This window comes from Manis javanica, chromosome 14 (genome assembly GCF_040802235.1).
Source record: "Manis javanica isolate MJ-LG chromosome 14, MJ_LKY, whole genome shotgun sequence".
In the NCBI taxonomy this organism is placed as follows: Eukaryota; Metazoa; Chordata; class Mammalia; order Pholidota; family Manidae; genus Manis; species Manis javanica.
The window spans coordinates 12,297,893-12,321,373 of NC_133169.1; the positions used below are offsets into that span (position 1 = coordinate 12,297,893).

Sequence of the window (23,481 nt, forward strand, 5' to 3'; positions counted from 1 at the left end):
AACAGCGCCCGCACTGCCCAGGATCATGAAACGGAAAGACCCAGACTCGTCTCAGTCCCAGGACCCCATCACCCTCTCTGCCGTGGTGACACATGCGTCTTCTCTCAGCTCCCACCTGAGCTGACAGCTCACAGAGAAAAGGCCTGGTGCCTGAGCTGATGCCATGCGGCTGGACGACGCACAGCAACATCATTGCCTAATCTCACTCTGCCATCTTTGTGTGTCACTGGGTGGCGATCTCTGTTCTGTGAGCCTTTGAGCGTCTATTCTTTTGCTTCTCTAATAAAGCAGATGTTTCATGCATGACTCACATTACTTTTGTTTGCATTTTCTGTTTTTAATCTCTTTGGTTAAGTACATTCAATGAGCAATACTTTTCTGTTGAATATTTGGAGTCAGGTTTCTTCATTACACAATTCACTTTGGGTATGTGAAGTGTGTCTTTTGGATTTGGTATAGCAAGTAAGTATATTCTACTGGTTTTTAGAGACATTTCTACATCTTTCTGTCTTGTATGGCCTTGAAAATAATTCCTTAACTTCTCTCAGCTTTAATATCCTGATGCGTAAAATATGGAAGGCATGTGTTAGCTGAGTGTACTCACAGACATCAATTCACTCATGAATGTCTACCTATTATCTATCGTGCACCAGGCAGTGTTCTCTATCCTAGGTTGTAATAATGCTGACCAAAGTCTTTGACCTCTAAAGACACACAGGGGAAGGCAATGTGCTGCATTCATATGCTGGACAACATTGTTTGGAAAGAGTCTCTCAAGGTGGCTTTTGGGAAGAGACCTGAACGAATACAAGAGTGAGGCAGGAGTTCAACAAGGGTGGATCATCCAATGAGAGGACATGGCAGGTGCTCAGGCAGGGCAAGGAAACAGCAGAGGGAATGCTGATCAAGGGGACACTGTTCCCAATGAGGTCAGAGAGGTTGGGTTGGGAACATGTGGTCACCATCTGATATTTGTTGAAAGTTTGAGAGCCATACGAGCTGAGGTACAATGGCCTAAGAATTTATATCTATGTGATGCTCAATTATTATATATAATTTCTTCTGCATAGCATTTCTACTAAACGGACACACTGTCTTTCAAAATTATTTCAGAAATGTTTAGAGGACCTAAGGAATAAAAAGCAACTTTCGTGAAATGAAATATCATTGAGGGGGTGACTACACAAAAAGTAGGTCTAATAGGTTTTCCTCTTATAGGGAAAAGTGCACCATTAATTCTTGTGCCATATAGGTTACAAAAAGCAGAGGGGATTTGGTCTTGCTGTGCTCTGAACCCTAAGATAAGAGTGTTGGGGGTAGACCTTGCTATACTGACAGGGACTCTGTGCTTTCATTGCTGTAAATGATTTATTTTGTCTGGTTTTTCTTTAACAATAACAAAAAGTAAAAGGTCTTCTCTCTTTTGGGGGGAACACAATCAACACATTCAGAAAGTTCATAATCTTCAGCTGTACAGGGTGAATGGTTAGAAATTAAGCAGTTACATATCCAACCCCAAAGTCAAGAAAAAGAACATCACCAACCCTTCAAAAGACCCTTCATGTTTCCTTATTCAATCAGATCTCATTCTAAGGCAGTATAGCGTGGAGAAGACAATTAATGTCTCCATAGCATCTTACTATGCTGATGGACAGTGACTGCAATGGTTCCGGGGGGACTTGGTAATATGGGTGAGTGTTGAAACCGTGGTGTGCTCACGTGTAACCTTCATAAGACTGTATGTCAGTGATATTTTATATTAAAAAATTAACTAAAAATAGAAAAATCAAGATAAAGAATTTCTAAATATAATATAATTTCTAAATATAATTTATAATAAATAAATAAATAAATAAATTCCATCCCACTCTTTCACCAGCACAGGTGATCTCTATCCTGACCTTAAAATAATATGTTTGTTGACTTTCTTCCTTTATCTTTTGCCACCGTCATAGAGTCATCTCAACAAACTGTATACTTATATTTTCCACTTTGTGAACATCATGTAAATGGACTCATATGGCATGCCATCACTTTTGTCTCTCTGCTTTCAATTGACATTATTCACAATAGTGTTTTTATGCATCATTGTATGACTATAGAACATTTTGTTTATTGTAAAGTTGGTGGGTATTTGAGTTGTTTCCTATGTGGAGCTGTCTGAGCCGTACCTCAGTGACACAGTTCTTTCAGGCTTGCTGAGACACATGTCCAGAGATTTCTCTAGGTCATATTCACAGGAGATACACATCTTCAACTTGACAGGTAATGTCCAACTGCTTCCAAAGTACTTGCAGGAACTTAAAATCCTACCAGTGATGTAGTGCATTTCCTGATTTACTCTATCCCTTTAAACTGATTGATCACTGCCACACTTCTGACAGTTTTACCCATCTAGTGTATGTGTGTGTGTGTGTGTGTGTGTGTGTGTGTGCGCGCGCGCGCACGATGATCTTTCATTGCACTTGAATATGCACTTTATTAGCGAATAAGGGATTTCAGATATTTAAAAAAATTCTGTGATTGACTTTTTGAGTACATGCTCTTTTGTGAAGTGCCTGTTGTCCACTTTGCTTTTGAGGTGTTTGTCTTTTTCTGATTGATTATGAAATCTTTATGTATTTTGCATAGTGATATTTAACAGCGATTTCCAAACCAACGGTACCTAAGGTTTGTGTCTGGTGTTTTTCTCCAGAAATTGGAGGCTTATATCTTCCATTTAAGTCTGTGATACATTTTGAATTCTCATTGTCTATGGTAGATGGTAATGGCCAAGGTTTATTATTTCCTGAATCAATATCTAATTGTTTGATCGCCACTTGTTGGCAAGATGACATTTTTGCCCATTGAATTGCCTTAGCACCTTTGTTGAAAATCGGGTACCGTATATGTGTTGTATTTCTCAACTTTCCATTCTATTGCTTGCTCTGTCTGTTCTTATGCCTAGAGCATACTGTCTTCATTAGTGTGGCTCTATAATAAAGTCTTAAAATTAGTCCTCTAACTCTGGTTTCATCAAAATCATTTTGTTGTTCACAATACTATTCATCCCACATGTATTTTATAATTGAGTTGTTGTGAATTTCTCCTAACAACCCACTGGCAGTTTGTCTGGAATTCCACTGAATTTCGAATCCATCTGGGAAGAAGTGATAACTTACAATAGTCAGTCTTTTTATCCACAGAAAGGATCATAAACATGCTCTCAGCACAAAGTGTTTAGTGTTCAGTGTAAAGATGATGCACATCATTTGTTCAGTTTATCTGGCTTTATTTTTGTTGGTTATATATACAGTATCTCAAATTTTTATTTCATAATTGTCTGTTGCTACATATGACCTCTTTTACCTTTTCCATGGCTATGACCCTGCTTCAAACCACTTGAATATCTGAATTATGGCCATAACCTCCTTATTAACTTCCTGCTTACATCTTTGCTCCCAATACACAATGTTCCACAAGCAGTTGGAGTTCATCTCTCAAAGGTTAGCGTTGCTTCTCTGGTGAAACCCTCTCGTCTGAACCAGGATAAGACCCCAAGTCCCTACTGTGGTCTACACAGCCGAATATGAACTGAAACACACTTCTGAAAACCTACCTCACATATTTTCATTCTCATCCCCTCTCTCAGAAAAGCTTAGAAAGGCTGGAAGTTGGGTGACTGACTGGTGGGTTGGGGGGCAAAATTGTGTTTCTCTTAAATTTGTGGGCCATCTAAATATCATACAATACATACATCATTCCAGCCTACTAAGAAATCATTGAAACACATCAGCATGGTTACAAAAGTAACAAGATACTGCACTAAATGATCAGCATGCCAGCTGTTTTCTTTGACACTTGTTCACCCCCTGCGTGTCCTGTGTTCCTGCTCGTTGGCGCAGAAGAGGAACCAAAACTTGGGGAGAGTTCTGAAGAATGATACTCAATAATGAATGCTCATGCACATGCAAACGTATCTTCTTCTGAAATAAAGGCACAACATCTGTTATTGTTTGATTTTTGAGGGATCAAATAAATGATATTAGCTCCTCTTTTGTTCCCAGTTCCTTCTTTCATTTCTTCATTCTTTCCTCTCACATGTTCACCTTATTTACCACCTGAATTTCCCCCTTTCTTCTTGCCCTTGGAAGGCATATTTCCAGCATTTAATAGCCAAGCACCAAAATTGGGAGTAAGGAAAAAAGATGACATGTCATTTTACTTGTCCTTTAGAACCTCAGAATCAGATGTGAAATTATTGTTATTTTATATACACTCCATGTTAACATTAATTTTGAAGAATAGCAAGGAATGTTCAATCTACTTGTGAAAGGGGACTGGAGTCAGGAGATGCTTCAAATAAGCAAACATGAGCGAACTCATTGCAGAGGCATCTGCCGAGACTCCCCCAGGGAGACAGGAGGGCTGAGAGGGAGTAATCCAGGCACGTGGAGCAACCTCAGGAAGCACACAGACACTGCCGGTAATCCAGAACCTTGGAAGGCTGCTTGTCATTCGGGAGGTATGCAGTAGATGGTGTAAGGGATGCTGTTACACGAGGCTGCGTTGGGGGAAGTCGGTGGCCCCTGGTTGTAGAGTTCTTTGTGGTTATCTACTCTAATAACCACCATTGTTCTGTTATTTGAAGTAAGATTATATCTCTATTAAGCTAGAAAATATAAGCTTTTAAATAACAGGGAAAGGTAGCATCTTCTCTGCCCCAGACATCCTCTTCCCTTTACCCAGAGGTACCTGCAGTTGATACCTAAAGAAACCACTGTTAACATGAACAGACATCATTATAGGCACATTTGTATGCATACTAAGTAGAAGAAGACATGGAACACGAAGGTGTTATGGTTGGTATTTTTAAGGCATAGTGAGTCCAGCTGAAGAGGAGAAGAACTCATGATGATACTGAGGGACTGTGAGACCACAGGTGAAAGCATTTCAGAGCTAAGACTCCTACAACTGTGTGAGAAAGCAGATATTAAGAACTCAAAATAGGAGGACTCATCATTTTCTTGACTCAATGTTTTAATTTGGAATAGTCTTATTTATTCCCAAAATGAATGCTGAGTAAATCTGTATCTTCCCAACCCCTTTTTCACTTCCCAATGTTTGCTTGTTACATCTGTGAATACTGACAAGGTGAGGCCTCAGTGACATGCCATCTGGAGGCCTGTGGCTCTCATGCCACACGAGCTCTCACGCCCACCACTGCGGCCAGCTGCTGATCCCGTAAATTCACACGGGTCCCTTTTACCCACCATCTCCCCAACATTTGCAATTTTTTTTTCTTTTTCTGGATGACAACCATCCTATCAAGAGTGAAGTGACATTTCCCTGTGGTTTGGGTTTGCATTTCCCTGACGATTAGTGATGTGAAGCTTGTTTTCCAACACCTGTTGGTCATTTACAGGACTTCTTAGGGAAATGTTTATTCAAGTATTTTGACAATTTTAATGTAAACATACTTTTGTGTGTGTGAGTTGTAAGAGTTCCTTACATATTTTGTGAATTATCCATTTATCAGATATATGGAGACCTCATATTTCATGAAGTCCTACTGTGTATTGTGCATCATCTCAAAGAAAGCATTTTGTTGAGTCTCTGCAGCAAACTTTGTAGGCAGGAATAGTTCGTATCTCTAAGTTCCAGCTGTGTAAACTGACGTTCAGGTGGCTAGGAAACATTTACTGCCACACAATAGTGGTGCCAATAAATGTATGTGTAACAAATGTACTCACGTTTTCTCCTGTTGAGTAATATTACCTGATGTGCTACAGTGATTCAACAAATCATACTAACAGGTTATCAAGGGTTCTGTGCCAGCCAATTTTATTTATTTAGGTAAGAATAACAATGAGTTGAATACTGGGAAAGATAGCTCATAGAGCCCCAGTCCCTGAGTGCACTACCAAAGTCTGAAAAGCCCATAAATGTCATTTTGAAACAGAGGGCCTGATAAGGAGTCAACTGAATTAACATTTGTAGGAGAAAGTAGCAGGTGATATGTGGGGAGGGTGAGTGGAAACCCACCCAAGAGGTACAGGCAGACACTGAATCCTTTTGGAAAAACCTGAGGGTGAATGCATTTGGTACTAGACCCCAAGTCGCTCACGCTCATGACGGGCACATGGGCCAGGTCAGGGTGTCAATCCACAAATGTGAGCTCTCGGGAGGCGCCCCAGTCGGTGACTCTTAGGGCCTGGAAGCTGAGCGGTCAGGCTGTCTCTTTCAAGCCCACTGATGGCGCCATGGAAACACACCCACCGAGCTCCTAGGAAACCAACACAAGACTTTGAGGCTCTGTTCCCCTCAACTAATGTCCAGATAAGCCAGAACCAGTTGGGGGGAGTAAAAGGAAAAGTTCATTTAACAAAAATTGTAGATTCAGTTGAGATATGGTCAGACCCCAGGTCAGCGCACCCTGGTCTCTGCCTTCAGAGGGGGTGAAGCAGGATGCTGGGCACAGAAACTGACCAGGGCAGTGAGCGTACACACGGACGCCCGGGAACCTGGGGTGGAGGAGCACCGCCTCTGGCTGTGGAGGGGCATCGTGGCTGTCACTGAGTCTCTCACACCCCCTCCCTGTCCCATGACACCATCATGCGACATGTGACACATGCTTCCGCATGAGGGCTGAGGGACAGCGGAGACGAGGAAGTTCCGTGATGCCGGCATGAGTGCGGGAAGTCATTCCTGAGGTTGCACACAGGCGGCATTAGGGTTGGGAAATAAGTGCATCGCCCTGGTCCTGGGCCGTCCCCTGCCTGGAGCCGCCTGCTCCTTACAAAAGGGCCACCTCAGCACACGGAGGCTATCCTGCAGACACACAGTCCTAGACCTTCTTCGGATCCCCGGGTGAGTACTTACCTGAGAGGCCTTTCTTGGCACCTGGGTGCTGTTAGCGTGTAGCCTGGGGCAGAAGATGCACCCGGATATTTGTTGAATCTGGGTAGCTCCTGTACTGGGAGAGGGAGGGATTGAGGACTTGGGGATCCATTTTAGCAGGTTTCAGGAGGTGAGCCTGAAGGGGAGGGGAGAAGGAGATGAGAGGTACACCCTTAAAGGGAAGGCAAGTAAGAGGAGAGGCTGCCCTGTGCTGCCCACCCTGCTTGCAGTCGCCTCCCTGCAGAGCTGAGGCCCCCTGGGTGCGGGCGGCAGCATTGGCAGCCCCTCGGGAGCTGCAGTGGCACAGCCCAGGGCTGGGAGGCCCGCGCCTGGCCCTCCATGGCAGCTGTGGTAGGGTTTGCATTGGGATTGGCAGCTGGTTTAAGGCCTGGGTTCTTCTTGTGCCGATGAGGTTTGTATTCACACAACACCTCCAAAGGCAACTTTGTCTTGAGGCAGTGGTGGAAGGAGAGAGCAACCAGACAGGGCAGGAGAGCGGACAGTAGGAGGTGCTCGGAGGGGAGGGTGAAGAAGCTGGGTGAGACCCCAGGCACCGGACTGGGATCAGAGTCCCTGGGCACGACAGGGTTGCTGGCGCCCTAATGGCTGTGGTGACAGGCCTGTGTCTGTGAGGAGCCCCGCGGTCTGTTTGTCTTCCAGATTCCTCGGACACAGGAGAGATGTCTTACCAGCAGCAGCAGTGCAAGCAGCCCTGCCAGCCTCCCCCCGTGTTCACACCTAAGTGCCCGGAGCCTTGCCCTCCACCAAAGTGCCCAGAGCCTTGCCCACCCCCAAAGTGCCCGCAGCCGTGCCCTCCCCCTCCGTGCCAGCAGAAATGCCCCCCCTGTCAGCAGAAGTGTCCTCCCAAGTGCAAGTAACAGCGCCCGCACTGCCCAGGATCATGAAACGGAAAGACCCAGACTCGTCTCAGTCCCAGGACCCCATCACCCTCTCTGCCGTGGTGACACATGCGTCTTCTCTCAGCTCCCACCTGAGCTGACAGCTCACAGAGAAAAGGCCTGGTGCCTGAGCTGATGCCATGCGGCTGGACGACGCACAGCAACATCATTGCCTAATCTCGCTCTGCCATCTTTGTGTGTCACTGGGTGGCGATCTCTGTTCTGTGAGCCTTTGAGCGTCTATTCTTTTGCTTCTCTAATAAAGCAAATGTTTCATGCATGACTCACATTACTTTTGTTTGCATTTTCTGTTTTTAATCTCTTTGGTTAAGTACATTCAATGAGCAATACTTTTCTGTTGAATATTTGGAGTCAGGTTTCTTCATTACACAATTCACTTTGGGTATGTGAAGTGTGTCTTTTGGATTTGGTATAGCAAGTAAGTATATTCTCCTGGTTTTAGAGACATTTCTACATCTTTCTGTCTTGTATGGCCTTGAAAATAATTCCTTAACTTCTCTCAGCTTTAATATCCTGATGCGTAAAAAATGGAAAGCATGTGTTTAGCTGAGTGTACTCACAGACATCAATTCACTCATGAATGTCTACCTATTATCTGTCGTGCGCCAGGCAGTGTTCTCTATCCTAGGTTGTAATAATGCTGACCAAAGTCTTTGACCTCTAAAGACACACAGGGGAAGGGAATGTGCTGCATTCATATGCTAGACAACATTGTTTGGAAAGAGTCTCTCAAGGTGGCTTTTGGGAAGAGACCTGAACGAATACAAGAGTGAGGCAGGAGTTCAACAAGGGTGGATCATCCAATGAGAGGACATGGCAGGTGCTCAGGCAGGGCAAGGAAACAGCAGAGGGAATGCTGATCAAGGGGACACTGTTCCCAATGAGGTCAGAGAGGTTGGGTTGGGAACATGTGGTCACCATCTGATATTTGTTGAAAGTTTGAGAGCCATACGAGCTGAGGTACAATGGCCTAAGAATTTATATCTATGTGATGCTCAATTATTACATATAATTTCTTCTGCATAGCATTTCTACTAAACGGACACACTGTCTTTCAAAATTATTTCAGAAAAGTTTAGACGACCTGAGGAATAAAAAGCAACTTTTGTGAAATGAAATATCATTGAGGGGGTGACTACACAAAAAGTAGGTCTAATAGGTTTTCCTCTTATAGGGAAAAGTGCACCATTAATTCTTGTGCCACATAGGTCACAAAATGCAGAGGGGATTTGGTCTTGCTGTGCGCCGAACCCTAAGATAAGAGTGTTAGGGGTTGACCTTGCTATACTGACAGGGACTCTGTGCTTTCATTGCTGTAAATGATTTATTTTTTCTTTAACAATAACAAAAAGTAAAAGGTCTTCTCTCTTTTGGGGGGAACATAATCAACACATTCAGAAAGTTCGTAATCTTCAGCTGTACAGGGTGAATGGTTAGAAATTAAGCAATTACATATCCAACCCCAAAGTCAAGAAAAAGAACATGAGCAATCCTTCAAAAGACCCTTCATGTTTCCTTATTAAATCATCTCATTCTAAAGCAGTATAGCACGGAGAAGACAATTAATGACTCCATAGCATCTTACTATGCTGATGGACAGTGACTGCAGTGGGGTTGGGGAGACTTGGTAATATGGGTGAGTGTTAAAACTGCCGTGTTGCTCATGTGAAACCTTCATAAGATTGTATGTCAATGATACCTTATATTAAAAAATTTACTTAAAATAGAAAAATCAAGATACAGTATTTCTAAATAAATAAATTCCATTCCATTCTTTCACAAGCACAGGTGACTTCTATCCTGACCTTAAAATAATACATTTGTTGACTTTCTTTCTGTACCTTTTTACCACCATCACAAAGTTATCTCAAAACATTGTATACTTATATTTTCCACTCTTTGAATATCGTATAAATGGAACCGTACAGCATATGGTTGGTCATTTATAGGGCTTCTTAGAGAAATGTCTATTCAAGGTTTGTGTCTGCTATTTTTCTCCAGAAATTGGAGCCTTATATCTTCTATTTAAGTCTCTGATACATTTTGAATTCTCATTGTGTATGGTGGGAGGTAATGGCCAAAGTTTGTTATTTTATGAATCAATATCTAATTGTTTGAGTGCCATTTGTTGGCAAGATCACATTTTTGCCCACTGAATTGCCTTAACACCTGTGTTGAAAATCAATTACCGTATATGCAGGGCTGTATTTCTCAACTTTCCATTCTATTCCTTGCTCTGTCTGTTCTTATGCCTAGAGCATACTGTCTTCATTAGTGTGGCTCTATAATAAAGTCTTAAAATTAGTCCTCTAACTCTGGTTTCATCAAAATCATTTTGTTGTTCACAATACTATTCATCCCACATGTATTTCATAATTGAGTTGTTGTGAATTTCTCCTAAAAACCTACTGGCAGTTTGTCTGGAATCCCAGATTGAATTTCGGATCCATCTGGGAGGAACTGATAACTTAGACTAGTCAGTGTTTTGATCCACGCAAAGAATCATACACATGCTCTCAGCACAAAGTGCATAGTGTAAAGATCATGCACATTGTTTCTTCAGTTTATCTGGATTTATTTTTGTTGATTATATATACAGTATCTCAAATTTTTATTTCATAATTGTCTGTTGCTACATATGACCTCTTTTACCTTTTCCATGGCTATGACCCTGCTTCAAACCACTTGAATATCTGAATTATGGCCATAACCTCCTTATTAACTTCCTGCTTACATCTTTGCTCCCAATACACAATGTTCCACAAGCAGTTGGAGTTCATCTCTCAAAGGTTAGCGTTGTTTCTCTGGTGAAACCCTCTCGTCTGAACCAGGATAAGACCCCAAGTCCCTACTGTGGTCTACACAGCCGAATATGAACTGAAACACACTTCTGAAAAACTACCTCACTTATTTTCATTCTCATCCCCTCTCTCAGAAAAGCTTAGAAAGGCTGGAAGTTGGGTGACTGACTGGTGGGGTGGGAGGAAAAATTGTGTTTCTCTAAAATTTGTGGGCCATCTAAATATCATACAATACATATGTCATAACCTGCCTACTAAAAAGTCATTGAAATACATCAGCATGGTTACAAAAGTAACAAGATACTGCACTAAATAATCAGCATGCCGGCTGTTTTCTTTGACACTTGTTCACCACCTGCGTACCGTGTATCCCTCCCTGCTCGTTGGCCCAGAAGAGGAACCAAAACTTGGGAAGAATTTTGAAGAATGATCCTCAACAATGAATGCTCATGCACATGCAGACGTATCTTCTTCTGAAAGGTACAACATCTGTATTGTTTGATTTTTGTGGATCAAAGAGATGATTTTAGCTCCTCTTTTGTTCCCAGTTCCTTCTTTCATTTCTTCATTCTTTCCTCTCACATGTTCACCTTATTTACCACCTGAATTTCCCCCTTTCTTATTGCTCTCGGAAGACATGTTTCCAGAATATATTGGCCATGCACCAAACTTGGGAGTAAGGAAAAAAGATGACATGTCATTCTGCTTGTCTTCTAGAACCTCAGAGTCAGATGTGAAATACTTGTTACTTTATATACACTCCATGTTAACATTAATTTTGATGAACAATAGCAAGGAATGTTCAATCTACTTGGGAAAGGGGGCTGGAGTCAGGAGATGCTTCAAATAAGCAAACATGAGCGAACTCATTGCAGAGGCATCTGCCGAGACTCCCCCAGGGAGACAGGAGGGCTGAGAGGCAGTAATCCAGGCACGTGGAGCAACCTCAGGAAGCACACAGACACTGCCGGTAATCCAGAACCTTGGAAGGCTGCTTGTCATTCGGGAGGTATGCAGTAGATGGTGTAAGGGATGCTGTTACACGAGGCTGCGTTGGGGGAAGTCGGTGGCCCCTGGTTGTAGAGTTCTTTGTGGTTATCTACTCTAATAACCACCATTGTTCTGTTATTTGAAGTAAGATTATATCTCTATTAAGGTAAAGAAAATAAGCTTTTAAATAACAGGGAAAGGTAGCACCTCCTCTACCCCAGACATCCTCTTCCCTTTACCCAGAGGTACCTGCAGTTGATACCCAAAGAAACCACTGTTAACATGAACAGACATCATTATAGGCACATTTGTATGCATAGAAGTAGAGGAACATGAAGGTGTTACGGTTGGTATTTTTAAGGCACAGTGAGTCCAACTGAAGAGGAGAAGAACTCATGATGATACTGAGGGACTGTGAGACCACAGGTGAAAGCATTTCAGAGCTAAGACTCCTACAACTGTGTGAGAAAGCAGATATTAAGAACTGAAAACAGGTGGACTCATCATTTTCTTGACTCCATGCTTTCATTTGGAATATAGTCTTATTTGTTCCCCGAATGAATGCTGAGTAAATCTGTATCTTCCCAACTTCTTTTTCATTTCCCAGTGTTTGCTTGTTACATCTGTGAATACTGACAAGGTGAGGCCTCGGTGACATGCCATCTGGAGGCCTGTGGCTCTCATGCCACACAAGCTCTCACGCCCGCCACTGCGGCCAGCTGCTGATCCCGTAAATTCATGCGGGTCCCTTCTCTCCACAAATCTCCCCAACGTTTGCGATTTTTTTTCTTTTTCTGGATGACAGCCATCCTATCAAGTGTGAAGTGACATTTCCCTGTGGTTTGGGTTTGCATTTCCCTGATGATTAGTGACATTGAGCTTGTTTTCAAACACCTGTTGGTCACTTATAGGGTTTTTTAGAGAAATGTCTATTCAAGTATTTTGTCAATTTTAATGTAAAGTGTATTTTTGTGTGTGTGTTTGAGTTGTAAGAGTTCCTTACATATTTTGTGAATTATCCATTTATCAGATATATGGAGACCTCATATTTCATGAAGTCCTACTGTGTATTGTGCATCATCTCATACAAGGCATTTTGTTGAGTCTTTGCAGCAAACTTTGTAGGCAGGAATAGTTCTTATCTCTAAGTTCCAGCTGTGTAAACTGACGTTCAGGTGGCTAGGAAACATTTACTGCCACACAATAGTGGTGCCAATAAATGTATGTGTAACAAATGTACTCACGTTTTCTCCTGTTGAGTAATATAACCTGATGTGTTACAGTGATTCAACAAATCATACTAAGAAGTTATCAAGGATTCTGTGCCAGCCAATTTCATTTATTTAGGTAAAAATAATAATGAGTTGAATACTGGGAAAGATAGCTCATAAAGCCCCATTCCCTGAGTGCACTACCAAAGTCTGAAAAGCCCATAAATGCCATTTTGAAACAGAGGGCCTGATAAGGAGTCAACTGAATTAACATTTGTAGGAGAAAGTAGCAGGTGATACATGGGGAGGTTCAGTGGGAACCCACCCAGGAGGTACAGGCAGACACTGAATCTTTTTGGAGAAAACTAAGGGCGGATGCATTTGGTAGTAGACCCCAAGTCGCTCACAGTCATGACGGCCACAGGGGCCAGGTCCGTGTGTCAATCCACAAATGTGAGCTCTCGGGAGGCGCCCCAGTCGGTGACTCTTAGGGCCTAGAAACTGAGTGGTCAGGCTGTCCTGTTCAAGCCCACTGATGGTGCCATGGAAACACACCCAGAGAGCTCCTAGGACACCAACACAAGAACTTGAGGCTCTGTTCCCCTCAACTAATTGTCCAGATAAGCCAGAACCAGTTGGGGGAAGTAAAAGGAAAAGTTCATTTAACAAAAATTGTAGATTCAGTTGAGATATGGTCAGACCCCAGGTCAGCGCACCCTGGTCTCTGCCTTCAGAGGGGGTGAAGCAGGATGCTGGGCACAGAAACTGACCGGGGCAGTGAGCGTACACACGGACGCCCGGGAACCTGGGGTGGAGGAGCACCGCCCCTGGCTGTGGAGGGGCATCGTGGCTGTCACTGAGTCTCTCACACCCCTTCCCTGTCCCGTGGCACCATCGTGGGTGTGTGACACGGGGTCCCGGTGAGTCACAGACACTTCCGCGTGAGGGCTGAGGAAGAGTGGAGACGAGGAAGTTCCGTGATGCCCGCATGAGTGTGGCAAGTCATTCCTGAGGTTGCACACAGGCGGCATTAGGGTTGGGAAATAAGTGCATCGCCCTGGTCCTGGGCTGTCTCCTGCCTGGAGCCGCCTGCTCCTTATAAAAGGGCCTCCTCGGCACACGGAGGCTATCCTGCCAACACTCAGCCCTAGACCTTCTGCGGAGCGTCAGGTGAGTACTTACCTTGGAAGCCTTGCTTGGCACCTGGGTGCTGTTAGCGTGTAGCCTGGGGCAGAAGATGCACCCGGATATTTGTTGAATCTGGGTAGCTCCTGTACTGGGAGAGGGAGGGATTGAGGACTTGGGAATCAATTTTAGCAGGTTTCAGCAGGTGAGCCTGAAGGGAAGGGGAGATGAGATGAGACGTACACCCTTAAAGGGAAGGCGAGTAAGAGGAGAGGCTGCCCTGTGCTGCCCACCCTGCTTGCAGTCGCCTCCCTGCAGAGCTGAGGCCCCCTGGGTGCTGGCGGCAGCTGTGGCAGCCCCTTGGGAGCCACAGTGGCACAGCCGGAGAGGGGAGGCCTGCGCCTGGCCCTCCATGGCAGCTGTGGTAGGGTTTGCATTGGGATTGGCAGCTGGTTTAAGGCCTGGGTTCTTCTTGTGCAGATGAGGTTTGTATTCACACAACACCTACAAAGGCAACTTTGTCTTGAGGCAGTGATGGAAGGAGAGAGCAACCAGACAGGGCAGGAGAGCGGAGAGTAGAAGGTGCTCGGAGGGGAGGGTGAAGAAGCTGGGTGAGACCCCAGGCACCGGACTGGGATCAGAGTCCCTGGGGGGCGCCCTAATGGCTGTGGTGACAGGCCTGTGTCTGTGAGGAGCCCCGTGGTCTGTTTGTCTTCCAGATTCCTCGGACACAGGAGAGATGTCTTACCAGCAGCAGCAGTGCAAGCAGCCCTGCCAGCCTCCCCCCGTGTTCACACCTAAGTGCCCGGAGCCTTGCCCTCCACCAAAGTGCCCAGAGCCTTGCCCACCCCCAAAGTGCCCGCAGCCATGCCCTCCCCCTCCGTGCCAGCAGAAATGCCCCCCCTGTCAGCAGAAGTGTCCTCCCAAGTGCAAGTAACAGCGCCCGCACTGCCCAGAATCATGAAACGGAAAGACCCAGGCTCGTCTCAGTCCCAGGACCCCATCACCCTCCTTTCTGCCGTGGTGACACATGCGTCTTCTCTCGGCTCCCACCTGAGCTGACAGCTCACAGAGAAAAGGCCTGGTGCCTGAGCTGATGCCATGCGGCTGGATGACGCACAGCAACATCATTGCCTAATCTCGCTCTGCCACCTCTCTCTGGTCTGGGTGTGGTCTCCATCCTGGGAGGATGTTGGCGTGTCTATTGTTTTCCTTCTCCAATAAAGCACATGTTTCATGGTAGAGCCCTCATTACTCTTGTGTGTGTTTTGTGTTTTTAATCTCCTGGGACGCAACACTGGATGAGTGTTCCTTTCCTTTTCACTGAATTATTACAGGCAGGCTTTTCCACCGCTGAATTCATTTCAGCCTGATGTATGTGTCTCATTGGGGTTGGTGCATCAAATAATTGTCTTTATTGGTTGTAAACTCATTTCTTTGTCTTTCTAGCTTGTATGTCCCTGTGGAGAATTCCTTAAATTCTCTCAGCTTCAGTTTCCTCATCTTTATAAAGTAGGACAGGATGTGTTCAGCTCAGTGTATTCATGAAGGTCAATTCATTTTTTCACAAATATCTCCTAATTATCTCTTATGTGCCTGACTGTTCAGTGTGCTATGGATCTGATAATGGTGCCCAAAGTCTTGCTTGAGGGGGTTTTATACAGCACAGGACAAGTGAGAGTGACGCATGGGGTACATTAGACTATATTGTTTGGAAAGGCTTTTGCAAGGTGGCCTTTTGGCCAGTGACCTGAATGAGGAGAAGAGTGAGCCGTGAGTTTATCTGGGGTGGACCATCCAGTGAGGGGACGTGGCAGATACTCAGGCAGAGCAAGGTCACTGTTAGGGTCCCGGCTTCCGAGGCTTCTCCAGAGAACAAACTACACAGGCATAGAGATGTAAATTCAAGCAAAGTCTTTATTCAGCCAGCTAGCTGGGGTCCAAGTGTCAGCCCGACGCAGCGGGTCTCAACAAGGACCCCGAGCACTCAGAGCCAAGGGTTTATATAGCATTTTCAAAGCACTTAACTCATAGTAATTTTCCACAACTATACATTATTCTTGCAAGACATACATCCTGGGGTTAAGCAAGGGCAGGATAAGACTACTCCTCAATGGTTAGGGAGGTTCTGCACAATAAGCTTGGTATGTAAGGTTAACTGACCAAGGTTAGCTGACCAAGGGTCACAGCTGCCCACCACCCGGTGCTCATGATTAACTTGTTTTTCAAGGCCTTACCCAGGCCCAGGTTTTTTGTTTTTTTTTTTCTTCTTCCTGAGTCACACCCTCAGAAAATGGTTTCTAGGTTTCTAAGATGGCTATGCTTATGCTAATTTACTAATCTTACTAATGCTTAGATTCTACATTTCCCCACTTTCCTTTGACCATTCCAATCATGGAATGTTTGTTTCTTCCTGCTGTGTGAGTGAATGATACTGCAGTCTCAGCATTAGCACCTGAACAGCACTCACTCTTTCCCTAACAAAGGCTATTAGCCGGTTTAAGATACAGGGACCTAAAGTGAGAAGCAGTATAAAAATAAGCAAGGGCCCTGCCAGGGTGGATATCAGGGTTGTAAACCATGGGGATTTAGTAAACCAGGATTCAAATAGCCCTTGGCTGGCCTCTCGCTCTCTCTTCCTTTGATCTGGCCTCTCTCTAAGTTTAGACATTGAATCTCTTACTATTCCAGAATGGTCTGCTGTTAAGGTTTAGCTAAGTTTTATTAGTTCTTTTTCTGACTCTTAATGCTCTCTGCACTCCTTTACAGTCACAGCAGAGGGGATGGTGGTGAAGCGGACACTGTCTCCAAACGCTGTCAGAGTGCTTGGGTCTGGAGGACATAGTAACCGTCTGAATTCATTCAAATTTTAATGGCCATATAATGCTGATGGGTGAAGGACTAAAAATGCCTATTTCTGCAGTTCTCAATTATGACATAAAATTTCTTCTGGGTAGCACTTTGACTAAAAGTAAATACAGTCTTACGAATATACTTTCAAGAAAAGCTAAAAGAACTGAGGAATAAAATGAAACTCTTTGGAAAATGAAAGCTTACCTTGAGGGGATGACTGCACAAAAAGTAGTTCTATGTTTTCCAACTTAAAGGGAAAACTACTCCTTTAATTCTCATCAAAGCATACATCACAAAATGCACATGGAATTTTGTCCTGCCATACTGCAAACCCTAAGAAAACAATGTTGGAGAATTGACTTTAGGCTCCTGAGAGGGATCTGGTCTAATATTATTGTTGATCATTCTTTTCTTATTTTGTCTCTGAAGACGTAAAAGCCCGTCTTTTTTATGTTGGAACATAATCAACATATTCAGAAATTTTATAAACTTCAGCTGTATAGGGTGAACAGTTATAAAGCAAGCACTCATCTAACCAGTCCTCCAGTCAAGGAAAAGAAAATCACCAACCTTTCAAAAGTCCTAGGTTTCCTGATTAAATTACATCCCATTTCTTCCTCACCCCAGGTAACCTCTATATTGACTCTTCAAATAATCATTTTTCGTTTTTCTTTATATATACTTTCACCACCATCATATAGGCATCTCTAAAAATTTATAATGATTTTTTCCACTTTGGGAACATCACATCAGTGGAAATATATTACATGCCTACATTTTTGTCTCTCTTCTTTCAATAGGTATTATGTAGGGTTAGTTTATTCACTGTCGCATTTGAGTACATTATTGTATGAATACACAACACTTGGTTTCTTTCTTTATTCTCCTCTGGGTGAGCATTCAAGTTGTTTGCTATGTGGAGCTGTTCTAAGCAGGGCCATGATGGCCTTTCCTTCCTGCACATTTCTTTGGTATATTCTCAGGAATTTATACATGTTCAACTTTGATAGGTAATTCCAAACTGTTCTCCAAAATACTTGTACCCATTTAGAGTCATACAGAGGGTGTAGTGCATGTTTGTTATTGAGTTTACTTTTCTTGGTTCTTGTCCCTGGCACAGAAGGAACTGAAGGGCAGAGACACAGCAGTGAAGCAGAGTAGAAGTTTTATTTGCTTGCACTCCAAGGGAGGAATGGGCCAGAGTAGATAAGGCAGGTTTGTTTGATTACACTGCAAGGGAGGAGTGGGCTAGAGTCAAGATAGACAAAGGCAGGTTGACTTGAATAAAGCAGAGGAAGGAAAAATGGAAGAAAGGGAAGCTCATTGAACTGCTGCTTGGGCTAAGGGCATAATCCCTTGCCAACTCCTGAAGCCAGGGTCACCTGGTGTCCAACGTCCATTTGAATCTGTAAGGCATGGGAACTAAGACCCTACCACCCCAGCATTCTGGGGAGCTGCAGAGCAGTGGATGGAGTGAAATTATGTTCTGAGAACTTTCCAAAGGCAAAGAAAAGAGATTTTCAGGCAGGCTACTAAGGAACATGATTGTACAGCGGCAGTCCTGTCTGGGTTACCCAGGTGACAGGGACTTGCAAGCCCAAATCAGAGCTCTCAGCTGCCCTTCTGTACTTTCCTGAAGTAAGACAGGGAGAGACACACACTCGAAGAAAGGGAAATGTGGGCAACCTCAGGGAGGAGGTGTGCTTAAGAGTTTGGGGTCTGGGGTTTTACAGGGTCTTTTTGGGTAAGGGTCAGCATAAGGCATGATATATGCAGGAGATATATAATTCCCAAACTATGCTTTTTTGGGGACTTCAGCACTGTTTGTCCACATGGGTTTCTTTACACTTCCAAGATCTGTCTTCTGCCCTGGTTCCAAAGTTACTTGATTAGGGGCTGGAGAAAGAGGAAAAAACAGCATACAGGTTAAGTTAAAGAATAAACTGGGCCTTTCAGCAAGCTAAAGTAAATCTTACAATGGCATGATCTAACTGATACAATGAAGGCAGGGGCTGAGGTCGGATACTTTTTATCTGGGGAATATTTGGACATTCTAAGTTGCTCCTGGCCTTTGGAGCTTCAGCTGATTAACTCATTAACTCTGTAACTCAATTCTGGATTTCTAGCTTTATTTATTTAACTCTTCGAGTCCCTTTTAGTGGGCTTCACTGGCCTTATTCTCCCTCCACCTGCTCTATTTTCTGCCTAACATGTTCTGCCTTACTCTTCCTTTTAAATTAGTTGATCATTGCCACACTTCTGAAAGTTTACCCATCTGGTGTGTGCATAATGATCTTTCATTGTGCTTTGAATATACTCTTCATTAACTATGAATGGCTTCCAGATATTAAAAAAATACTTTTATTGGCCATTTGTGTACATCCTCTTTTGTGAAATCCCTGCTGTTCATTTTTGTATTGAAGTATTTGTCTTTTTCTGACTGATTTTTATGAGTTCTTTATATATATTGGATACTGATGTCTATTAGCGGTTCGCTTAACCCATGGTAAGTAAGATTTTCTCTGATGTTCCCCTCCAGAAATCGTACACTTGGGTCTTACTTTTAAGTCTGTGATATATTTTGAACTAATTTTTGCATGCCTGGAGGTAAGAGTCAAGGCCCACTATTTTCCATATCAATATTCAATTGTTCAAGTCCTGACTGGATTTCAGATTCTCACACAGAAGTTTTTAAAGTGTGCAAGTAGATCTCTTTCAGGTATGATTGCGTAAAGGAGGTTTCTGTGAGCTCTCTCTGTGCTGAGCCCAGGCTGGGTAGCCAGTTAAGAACTGCTTTTTTGTTTGCTAAGGTCTTGTGGGACTTGGGAATGGAAGCTGTCCTGACCAACAGAGCCAGGTGATCAAGCGGTACATCTTCTAGGCAGCAGCTGCAGAAGCCAGTGCACCAGATATGTGCACAAGCTCCTCCACAGGGGATGCCAGTGACGTGGGACAGGGACCTGGGACAGGCATCATTGTTAACCCTTCCTGCCTATGATGAAAAATGCTGAGATATAAACAGTACAGTAAGAACAAGAAAGATTCCATCTTATGGATAAGATTCCACTTGAAAAACCAGGAAGTTAAGAAGTAAGATTCCTGACATGTTTTTTAGCAAACAGACAATAACTCAGCCCACTTTGGGGGCAGGGTAGGAAGTCTTGATTGATATGTTCCCAGAGGGAAGTTGTTATCCAGGAGAGGAACTGACCAATTTCTTGTGTTAAGTTAATTTTGCAGAATTACCTGGAGGACTGATAATAGAAGAGGCTTAATGTCTCTCACAGTAGATAAGCATTTTGAGACCACTTTACAAGTCTATACCCCCTGGCCCTTTGAAAAATGCTTAAAAGAAGGAACCCCCAGCTTTTTAGTGTTTCTGCTCTCTGAGGATACCCACATTTTTTCTCTTTAAGTGTGTAAATATAAATAAAGCTTTCTCACTGCTCAGATTAATTGTGTTTTGTCTCTCTGTGCTTTTCCAGTGGTAAGCATTTTTGTCTCTTTGCTATTTCATTCTATTTCTAACTCTTCACTTAGTCTCTGCTTTACTCCTGATAAGTAAGGAGCAGCTACTGAAAGCTCAGATTTGGGCCTGCGAGTTCCCCTCGCCTGGGTGACCCGGACAGAAATACAGCTGCAGGAGCCTGCCTGAACACCTCCCTTCTTTGGGAAGTTTTCAGAATATAATCTCACCCCATCCTGTGCTCCACGGCTTCCCAAATCCTGGGGTGCTAGGGGCTAGCCCCCATGCAGTGCAGATCCAAGCAGACATGGGACGCCAAGTGACCTTGGCTTTAAGAGATGGTGTAACTCCAGGGGGAAAATATATTCCCAGCCCAGGGCAAATAACCTTTGAAGCCAAATCAAAGGGAGAAAAAAGTGGGAGAATCCCATTTATCACAAGCAGTCATCTACTCCTGCTCACCCATGTCTCTCATGACCTGCCTGCAAAAGGACCCCACCAAACCTTTCAATCCAGGTGGGCACTCACTCGCCACCTGCCTTGTAATCACCTACTGATATGGAGATGCACTAAGGCCAAGCGAGTTTACCCACAGATGGCGAGGGAATCTGCCCTATACCAAGAAAATGTTTGGCAAGCTTCCCCTCTGCACCTCTGCATTTTCCTGCTCTCAGCTGCCTGCAAGGCCACTGCCATTCATTTCTACTCTCACTCTAATGAATTCCTTCCTTACCTACACTCTTCCGACCTGCTTGAGAATTCTTGTTCAGAGTCAAGAACCCTCCCACATCCAGGTTGTGGTGTCACCTGGTCCACAGGGGCAGAGACCTCCAAGACGCAGTGGCCAGGCAACACCAGTGACCTGGAAGGGGCCAGAAGGAGAATGTAAAGATGGTGCCTGCCAGCCAACCTGGTCTCCAGGTTCAGTGGACTTGAGGGGGGGAATTGCAGTCAACCCCCAAATGTGTGCTAACTTAAAAGCCTGACCATCAGCAGCAGCTTCTACAGTAGGCAAATAGGCCCCTTCAGGGAAAGACCAGGAGATGGACCATCTGCCTACTTCCTCTGTGCTGAGCCCGGGGGGACTGCCACAGCAAGTCCACAGGAGCCTGTTAAGAACTGATTCTTTGTTTGTTATAGTCTTATGGCTCTCAGGACTCACTTCCCGTTGGCTTTCAGAGCTAGGCATTTTGGGAGCCATTCCCTCAGATGGAAGTTTTAAATACTGGGCATAGTTGTTCAGTTCTAACCCTTCTCAGGAAGAAGCTGGGAGTGGGATGTCCCAGTTGAATTTTGCTGCGCTGACTGTGAAGTTTATGGTGAGAGTGTATCTCAGGCTTTTTTACTAATGTCTGTCTGTGTATTTTCTCATTCACCCAAAGTGTAAGAGTCATTCAGCTAGTTTCTGGACTTATTTCAGAGAGAATTGCTCCCTGTGAAGCTGTAGATTTGTTATGTCTATGGAAAGAGGTGAGTTCAGGAGCCTCCTACGACTCCGTGTTGGTCCAGAACCTGGTATAATCTTTAAAAATCAACTCCTTTTACCACTTTATTACTGCTAACCTTGCTTTTGTGCAATCTAAGAGAATTCTTTAATTTAGGAGTCAGCAATGTATGTCCTGTGGGCCAAATATGCACTGTTGCATAATGAGGAAAAGACAGGAAAACAGCACAGTGGACCTGGCTTTGTAAGGTGTGGACCCCTGGGACTAGCTCTGGAAAATTTCAGATTTTCATTTTAAGTTTTAAAGTTTGAGCCTTTAAGGTACATTAGCTTTTCATAAATACTGCCTTGTGTATATCTCATGCGAGATGGATGGAAAGGATAGGAGCACATCTTACATTAAGGAAAAGGGGCATCTTACCCAGGGGATGGAAGGAGTAATAGCCACGCCCCTTTTCCTTAATTTTTTTTCTCACATACAGGACATGGACCTTTTTTTTTTTGCTCTTAGTCTTTCTCTGCCATAGGCACTGAATCCAGTGTGTTCATACTGTACCTAATGCACAGCATTCTTTTGGGTAGAGAGTGAAGTATGTGAGATCTCTCAGGGAGTTGGGAGGGTCCTTCTCAGAGGAAACCAAGTGGAGACACTGAGGCTGCTATACCCTGTGCAGATGCTTCTGATGATCAGTAGAGCCTGTCAGAGGAAAGGCAGTAGCAGGCATTACTGCTTGGTATAAGAATGCCATTCCTTATTAACCACATGTTTTAAATTATTGATAAGCTTAATATGGCTAAATGTTTTTTAGAAAGCTAACATTTCCCGAGGACACATTCTCTGATATGCATGGTGCTTAGGATTCAGACCGGCTTTCTCAGTAAATCTGTATAGAAACCTTTGAGTTAGTTATTGCTATTTTCCAAATTTAGATCTCAGCTCCAGAAATGTTAGGAAATAGGCACATAGCACTGTGACTGAATAGTCAGGCAGGTCAAATTTTCTCCATCTGGGGATGGTGAGTAGGTGCGACTGTGGCTCAGTTAGTTTACTCTATGGAGAGATTGTCCATTGTTTTTGTGATTAACACTCTTTAAGTGAAACTAGCCACATTCGGAGTGGTGAAGGAGGTTAATGAGCTCCATTCCCTGAGTGCGCCAGGAGAAAGTTTGAGCCACCCACTCAATGCTGTTTGAAGTTTCAATAAATTGGAAAGAATCAGCTGAATTAATTTGTTTAGGAGAAGGCAGTGCAAAATATTTAGGAAAATACAGTGGGAAATAGTTCACAGTTGTGGAGCTCAGAGATTGAGTAATTTTTGAAGAAAATGATGGAAGATAATTTGGGGTGTATAGGAGAGCACATTGGCCCAAGGCCATGAAGGCCACAGAGAACAGGTCAAAGGGCATGGGGCCCCCCACGTGGAGGAGCACCTGCCAAGCCAGTCTACAGCCCAGAAGCTGGGAGGTTTTGTGCCCTTGTTCAAACCAACTAAATGCCAAGAATATTGACATCTATCTATTTGTATGTCATCTATATCATCTGTAATGATGTCTATGTCTACGTCCATATCAAAGCTGGGGTGCAGGTTTTAATATGGCCTGAGAGAGCAAACCCCAGCCTCTGATATGCTGGGGAGAAAGTTGGACGCCAAGCAGGTGAGACTGAATAGGAAGCAAATTTTATATCCAGGGGACATGCAGGGTTGGGAGTTGGACAGGGGGCAGGGACAGATGCCATCCCCCCCTAAGTCAGCTAGAGAACTCATGTTCCCCACATGCCCACAAAGCAGGC

At 44.0% G+C, this 23,481-nt stretch overlaps 2 long non-coding RNA genes across 2 annotated transcripts; both read left to right on the plus strand.

Annotated features, from left to right (window-relative positions):
* Nucleotides 1-5,636: 5,636 nt before the first annotated feature.
* On the plus strand, nt 5,637-8,061 carry LOC140845969 (uncharacterized). Its single transcript, XR_012124944.1, has 2 exons — nt 5,637-6,849; nt 7,540-8,061. It is a non-coding gene; the product is annotated as an uncharacterized lncRNA (long non-coding RNA).
* Nucleotides 8,062-13,715: 5,654 nt separating this feature from the next.
* On the plus strand, nt 13,716-15,177 carry LOC140846116 (uncharacterized). Its single transcript, XR_012125016.1, has 2 exons — nt 13,716-13,971; nt 14,646-15,177. It is a non-coding gene; the product is annotated as an uncharacterized lncRNA (long non-coding RNA).
* The last annotated feature ends 8,304 nt before the right edge of the window (nt 15,178-23,481 follow it).